The sequence below is a fragment of the Vespa velutina genome, chromosome 4, assembly GCF_912470025.1.
Source record: "Vespa velutina chromosome 4, iVesVel2.1, whole genome shotgun sequence".
Classification (NCBI taxonomy): Eukaryota; Metazoa; Arthropoda; class Insecta; order Hymenoptera; family Vespidae; genus Vespa; species Vespa velutina.
Window position 1 is genome coordinate 3503674 of NC_062191.1, and position 8900 is coordinate 3512573.

The window sequence follows — 8900 nt, forward strand, 5'->3', positions numbered from 1 at the left end:
GGGATATACGAGAGGAGAATTAAAAAGGGATGTGAGGGGGGACAAAAAAGAAAAACCAAAATGAAAAAACGAGAAGGAAAACAAAAAAAAAGAAAGAAAAATAACAACAAGAACGATAGAGGAGAAGCATTTGAAAAGGGGAAAAAGAAAAGTTAGTAGTAAATAAAAGAAAAATAAATAAACAATTAAAATAAATTAATAAATTAATTCAAAAAAAAAAAAAAAAAAAAAAAAAAAAAAAAACAAACAAACCTTATTGTGTACTTAACGAGTTTCGTACCGGGGCATTCGTTTGATCATTAAAATACAAATTCGAAAATACGCGTTATTATTATTATTATTACATGCGCATATTCGAACGATTCTACAAATAAAAAAAAGGGATAATATATCGATACAATGATATACAAAAATAAATAATGTTCTTTTATTAAGTAAATACGATTTGCCGTGATTTTAATCTTTATATCTACGAGTATACTCACAAGACTGAATATATATCCCATGATACAGAATAGAGAGAGAGAGAGAGAGAGAGAGAGAGACAGAGAAAGAGAGAAAGAGACAGAAAAGAAAAAAAAAAAAGACAGAAAGGAAATACATAATTTCAGTCGTCGTGATAAAATCAAGGCAGACAGACAGACAAACGGGCGGAGAAACATACAGGAGGAGAAAGTGAGTGAGTGAATGAGAGAGAGAGAGAGAGAGAGAGAAGAAATTTTCTACACGTTAAAATACCGTCAATCGACCTCTCCCCGAACAAAATCATGAATTCTTTTACGAGAGGACACGAGAGAGTAAAAGAGAGAAAAAAAGATAGTGTCCAGAGGATGAAAACAAAAATGAGAAAAATAATGACGAAAGAAAAAGAGAAGAGAATAGAAGAAAAAAAAAAAAATAGCAAGGGTGAAATATCAAGATGGAGGACAAAGATGGAAATGACAAAAAAGAAAAAAAGAAGAAAAAAAGAACAAAGAAATGATAATTAAAAAAAGGACAAGGAAGAGTCTATATATAGTGCTATATTTATACACTATATATATATATATATATATATATATATATATATATATAAATGTATACTTTGATTTGAATTTTAAAGGAATTATACGAATAGTTGTAGAAAAATTATTGACGAATTCATTCGATCGTTATTAATCGTAATATCTTATAAAAAAAATGAAAAATTAGAGAGAAAGAGAGATATAGAGAGAGATAGAGAGAGAGAAAGAGAGGAGAAAACAGATAGAAAGAAAAAAGAGGGAAAACGGTATTAATACGTGAGAGTGAAAGAGAAAAAAAGAGAGAGAGAGAGAGAGAGAAAAGGAGAGAGAACAAACGCGTAGGCGCTAAGTAATATTAACCCCTTCACGTTCGGATGGCGCCACGCAGGAAGCAAACGATTTTGCTCATCAAGCCTTGGAAATCCGGACATTGCTACTTTATCGTGCTTAGAGATTAACACTGCGATTAAAGGAACTTCGTTGAGGTGTATTTTTAAGATATTTTTTGGTTTTCTTTTCTTTTTTTTTTTATTTTTATTTTTCATAGGTCATAAGTAAAAAGAAAATAATAACGATCAACAAATCGAGACGATTTGAATGAAAGGTCTAAAGTTGAAGGGAAGGATTGATGAGACGAATACTTTTCTTTTCTTTTTCTTTTTCTTTTTTTTTTTTTTTTTTTTTTTTTTTTTTGGTCTTTTTTCCAACCAATCCTGAGTCGAATGGTCGATATTTTTTTTTCAGATCGAGATTCATATTTTTTGCACTTCCTTTGAAATAATTGAGATTGATATTGATACGGAAAGTGGTCATTCGATACGACGTTAAATTGCATGGAATTAAAAAAAAAAAAAAAGAAAAAAAAATAAAAGATAAATAAATAGGAAAAAAATATATTAAAACAAATATTTGGAAGACGAGGAACATGAAATGCTCGTTTTGTAATAAGGATAACAAAAATGTTTCTCGATCGTTCTTTCATATTTATTTATTTATTTATTTTATTTATTTATAATTATTATTATTATTATTATTATTATTATTATTATTATTATTATTCTTTCTTTTTTTTTTTTATTGATGAGAGATAGAAGTACCTATCTTCTTCGTCCCGTTAGTTTTAAATTTTGACAAAAACAATATTAGAAAATAAAACGGTCAAACGAAGATATAAAAATAGAAAGGAAAATTTGAATACTACGGAAATTTGCAGAGAATTTAAACGAAAAAAATTTTCTTCCCGAAATGAAAACTTTTTCTAAATGAAAATAATACTTTCGAAAGTTTTAAAATTTCTTGTAAAAAAAGAAAAGAAAACAAAAAAAAGAAAAAAAAAGAAAAAAGAAAAAAGAAAAGGAGAAGAATGAGAAAATAGTGAGTGACAAAGAAAGAGAGAGAGAGAGAGAGAGAGAGAGAGAGAAGAAAAAGAAGAAATAGCTTTCGCTATTACGAATGAACGGATCAATCTCGTCGATCAGATCGAAATCACGTAAGAGACAAGATGCGTAATATAACTTAAATAAATCAACGAAAAAGAGAAAAAAAAAGAAATAAGAAGAAGAAGAAGAAGAAGACGAAGACGAAGACGAAGAAGAAGAAGAAGAAGAAGAAGAAGACATTAAATGGGACAAAGATACCGACGATTAGGAACAACGAACGACAACGACAAAGACAAAGACAACAACGAATACGAGTCGTTTCGTTTACGTTGACCTATGGAACTCTGCAGGTTTTAAAATTGAGAGGGGACAAGATTGAAAAGTTCACGCCATATAATATATCAGACGATAAAAAGTTTCGATCTCCTCCGATGTGTAATATTTTTTTTGTTTTGCATGAGCGAACGTATGTGCGTGCATGTATGTATGTATGTATGTATGTATGTATGTATGAAAGTGTGTATGTATGTATGTATGTATGTATGTATGATGTTTCTATAAAGAATTCGTGCGCGTGCGTGTACGTGCACACGTCAGTGTATCTACACAGTGCGTGCGTAATGGTAGATCCCAGTATGTGTGCGTATTGCGTGCGAGAGTTCTTCTTTTTTCTTATTTTTTTTTCTTTTTTTTCTTTTTTTTTTTTTTTTATTTTTTTTTATCTGTCCAAGGTTCGGCAATCGTGATCGACAATCGTGATCGACATAATTACGGGAGCGGAAAAAAGATCGATCGTTTCGATTGGACGGACGTCTACGTTCTTACGGCCTTGAGATGGTCCATTGGCTCGTGGGGAAAAGAGAAAAAAAAAAGAGAGAAAGAGAGAGAGAGAGAGAGAGAGAGAGAGAGAAAACAAAAAAAAGGAAAAAGAAAGACAGAAAATAAAAGGATACAAAATAACGCCTCGCTACGTCCGTTTTGTCATCGACGCGGTCTCGACCTTTTTTTTTCTCCTCTGTTTCTTTTTTTCTTTTTTTTTTTTTTTTTATTTATTTATTTATTTATTCACTAATTCTTTTTTTTCCTTTTTTCCGTTTTATTTTAATCCTTCGTCGTTCGTTTCTTTTTTCTTTTTTCTTTTTTCTTTTTTATTTATTTTTGATTTACAAGATCGGTCCTTTATTCTTTTTATTTCTTTTTTTTTTTTTTTGTAGTTTTCTCTCTCTCTCTCTCTCTCTCTCTCACTCTCGCTCTCGCTCTCGTTCTCGCATTCTCACGCTCTCTGTTGGTCCAATATCCCACAAAAAAAAAATTTGACGAAGATCGCACGAAACGATTATCTTCGAAAAATATGATCGAATTATTTTACGAGTGATTATTTTTTAAAGGGAAGAACGCTTTCTTTTTTAACATTCAATTACAATTTCGTCGGAAAAAGAAAAAGAAAAAGAAATTGACAGATGTCAACCCATAAGAATGAAAGCTTGCTAATTTATTGAAATTTCGCATATATATGTGTGTGTATGTGTGTTTGCGTGATATATTTGAGGATTGAAAACGAACTTGATATACGATATATATTATTGTCAAGAATAATTTCATCAAAGGAAAAAAAAAAAAGAAAAAATAAAAGGACAGAACATTAATAATAGTAAAAATAATAATAATAATAATAATAATAATAATAATAATAATAATAATAATAATGAAATACGAACGAAGTAAAAAAAAAACGTTTAAATATCGTACATGTCAGTACGTACGTATATACGTGTGTGTGTGTGTGTGTGTGTATATATAGAGTTGACCAAAAATTTGTAGATGATTTTTTAAAATCAATTAATCCTCTTCGAGGGTCTTTAGGCCAATTTTGATTATTTTTTGTGATTATAAAATAACAAATCTAAATAGCTTTTGGCCAATTTAAAAAATGTTGATCCACCCTGTATATACAATAGACGTATTTCTCGATGCCGAGATGTCTGATTAGAGAAAACCATAAAGATTAATCTTCTCGCCTTCGTCATTTTAAACGACTTCTTCTCCGAACTAGAAAATCACCGATGAACGACGTCATTTATTTTAAAAGTATAATACTTTTAATGGGGAGTAGCACGATACGCCTCGATTTCGCCTACGATTATTAGTCCTTTACGTCCGTTTCCTTTTTTAATCTTTTTACTTCTTTATCTTTTTTCTTTTTCTTCTTCCGTTCCTTTCTTCTTTCTCTTTTTTGTTTTTCCCTTTGAATTCTCCATGTTCTCATACGTTTTTTCTTTTTTTTTTTTTTTTCAAATTTACCATTAATGTAAATTACATTTTTCTATGAAAATTCTATAGAAAAAGTAATTCGTTTCACGTGCCCCGGCTATGTTCGCACGATTAAATTAAATCAAAAAGAAAAAAAAAGGAAAAAAAAAAAGAAAAAAAAAAAAGAAAAAGAGAAAAGGAAAAAAATCGTTATTATAAAATATGTATTTAAAAAATTCGAAAAAAAATTGGTAATATCAAAATTAAGAATACGTTATATCCAAAACAATAAACGTTAATACATAATAACGATTCTCATGAAAAATTTGATACTTTAATAATTACATAAGTTGCATGTGCATTGTGAATGTTCGAACATTAATATACTCGTGACAGTGTCTCTCTTCTTCTCTCTCTTTCTCTCTCTCTCTCTCTCTCTCTCTCTCTCTCTCTTTCTCTTTCTTTATCTATCTATCTCTCTCTCAACAATGTGTTAACACACTTTTAACTATGACGTAAATATATTCTTTTTATTCGTCTTCACGTAAGCAATTTATTTTAAAATTCGCAACACTACATATTTCCAATTAAGATTCTTTACGTTTTCCTTAATAAATTTTCTTGTTTGCATGTTTCTTCTTTATCTTTCGGTCAAATAAAGAAGTAAAAATATTAAACTTTTTATTTTCTTTTTTTTCTCTTTTTTTTTTATATATATATATATATATATTAACATTTAAGTAAAACTATCTTCGTTGTTCCAATGAACATGACAAAAATGATACGCACAAAAATAATTATGTAATTATATTCGTCAAATTTCAATTGAGACACCATAAATCAAGCATTTAACATATTTGGACATATCGAAAAGGATATAGTCGTAAGAACAATTCGAAGCTTTATCAAGCGTTTGGCTGTTTATCTGAGAATTATAAAAAAGAATCGAACGAAAAGAAAAAGAAGAGAAAAGAATAAAAAAAGAAGGAAAGAAAAAGAAAATCGTGTAGAGACGAAGAGAAAAAGGATATTTTTTCGTTCCTCTTTCCTCTTGCTAGGTGCTTCATTAAATGTATTGCTATTTATCTGTAGGATAAAAAAAGAAAAAGTGCGATTTTTGGTTTTCTTTTTTATTATTTTTGTTTTTTTTTTCTTTTTTTTTTGTTACTACGATAGAAAACAAAACAAAGATTTATTATTATTATTATTATTATTATTATTATTATTATTATTATTATTATTATTGTTATTGTTATTATTATTATTATTATTATTATTATTATTATTATTATTATTATTATTATTATTATTATTATTATTATTATTAGCAAAATTATTAGATTAAATTAGGGAAGAATATTCGAAACCCAAGAAACGCCAATCGCCATTTTGACTGTGATCCTCGGCGGCATATCGTATCACGTGATACCTATTATCGATTTTTAAAAGAAGACGAAAACGAAATCAACAAAAATGATAAAAATAAAAAAAAAAATAAATAAAAAGAATAATAAAAAAAAAAAAAAAAACAGAACGAAGCCCTTTTGACTGTTACGATGTTTCAGTTTTTTCTTCTTTCTTCTCGTAGGCGCATCAACGATAATGTAGGACATGATTAAGAGAAAAAAAAAAAAAGCGAAGAAACACACACAAAAAAAAACAAACAAACAAACAAATATACAAAAAAGATCGTTGTTATCATTTCTTCTTTTTTTGTTTTTCCATTTTGCCGAAACTTATAACGCCTATGTATGGTATATCAATCTTTATGAGTGCTTTTTCAACGTAAAGAACACTTATGAACATTGAGTATTATTATTTCTTAGTTTAATTATTGCAAGCTAGATTGTGTTATGTAGGAAATACCTATATATATATACATATACATATATATATATATATATATATATATATATATATATATATATAGAATTTGGTGCGCGCGCGAACTTGATTGTACGCGACGGATGCGTCTTTGTATGTAACGAAATGTGTCCATGAATGGAAAGTAAAAAAAAGTTAATTGTGTACGTAAAGCTTATGCATATAATACCGGCTGATTAGTTAGATTTCTTGTTTCATTGAAGCCCATTTATTTTTTTCTCCTTTTTTTTTGTATTATTATTTTTATTATTATTTTTTTTTTTATTATTATTATTATTATTATTATTTTTATTCTTATTCTTATTATTATTATTATTATTATTATTATTATTATTATTATTATTAAAATTGTTAGAAATACTCTTAGATGATCAACGTAATTTTTATGGTATTTATTATGTGATATAGCACTACTTACTATTAATATTACTATTAGTTTTATCAATACCATTATTATTAATTATTTTCATTATTATTATATTATATAATAATAATAATTATTGTTATTATTATTATTATTATTATTATTATTATTATTATTATTATTATTAATACTAGAGTTACTATTACTGCCGCTATCACTGCTACTGCTATTAATACCACCAACATCATTTTTAACGACTAACATATTATATAAACTTCCAAAAATTAATTTTTTCTAACGCCGTTGCAGTAAATATTTCTCAATGAGTTTTTCTTCTTGAAGATCGATGAACAAAAGATATTTCAAAATAATAAAAAAGAAATAAAAAAAAAAAAAAACAGAAGAATGAAATAAAATAAAAGATAAGAAAAAGAATGAGGAAAAAAAAGTAATAATAACGAAGAAAATAAATGTCCGCTTCACGATCGATGGTTCTCCCAATAATTATCTAACACACAAACCGATGCCGTTTGTACAGGGTGTCTCGAAAGTCATTATCTATCTCGAACGAATAGTGGGAATTTAAAGGAAAAAAAAAATAAAAAAAAAAACGTGGTCTAAGGACATGAATAAAGAATATATTTATATACATATGTACAAAGATATATTTAATTGGACAATTTATATAAATTACACAAAAATTCGTAATATCTCGATTTTAACTTGTATTTTTTCTTTCGTATTTTCTTTTCTTTTTTTTCTTTTCTTTTTCTTTTTTTTCCCTTTCTTTTTTCTTTTTCTCGTTTCTTCGTATACACTAATTTGCACTCGCGGAAGTATGTATGTACATATCTTTTTTGACAGCGTAGAATTTAAAAGCAGAGGAAAAAAGAAATAAAAAAATTAAGTCTACCAATGAGTCACTGAAATAGATAGTGACTTTCTGGTACACCCTGTATATGATAGAGATAAGCCATTGCGTGTATAATTTGAAAAAGATACGAAATATTCTTACTGTCTTCGATTGTTATTTCGAAATAAAGCAAGAATTGTTTATTACGTCCGAGCCAATGCTAATTAGTCCTCGGTTAATGAATTAGGAGAACTAAATGGATTTGGAATGAAAAAAAAAAAAAAGAAAAGAACGGAAATATCAAAACCAAAAAAAAAAAGAAAAGATAAAAAAAGAATTTTTCCAATTCGAAATTTACTCGAAAATTAATTGTACCGTCACTTTGTGTTGTTTATTTTGCTTTATTTTTCTTTTTTCTTTTTTTCTCGTTTTCTTTATTCCTTAGAAACTGCAAAAATTCAGAATTAAATTATCTTAAAAATAAATCGATCGATATCTAACAAGAAAAAACGAATGATTTATACTTATCACTCGCGCGTGCGACACGCGTGCCAAAAAGAAGGAGGGAGTGGGACGAAAGGAATGAAAAAAAAAAAAAAAAAAAAAAAAACATATTACATAAATAAAATAAAATAAAATAAAATAAAATAAAATAAAATAAATAAATAAATGATGAGGGAAAAAAAAATTACGAGTGAGAGAGAAAATGCGGCGAGCGATGTGCCACGTGACTACAGGCGATGATCGTAAGCAATCGATTATAAATATATAAATAAACAAAGTAAATCTATATATATATATATATATATATATAAATATATATATTATAAATATTATTATAAATGTTACGGCGAATTAAGCGAATTATTAATTATTATTGTCAGTTGATACGTCGCGCTCGAGTAAAGAGTTACTACGGAAAGGCGACAATGTAAAAACTGTTTACGAGTGAATGGTGAATAAAAAAAAAATAAATAAATAAATAAATAAATAAATAAAACAAAAAAAAAAAGAAAAATAACATTAATAATAATATAATGCGATAAGAGTTTTATCTTTATTTGTCAATGCTTTTTGACATACAGAACACATATGTACATATATGAGTCGTTTTTTTTCTCTTTATCTCTATCTCTATCTCTCTTTCTTTCTCTCTCTCTTTCTCT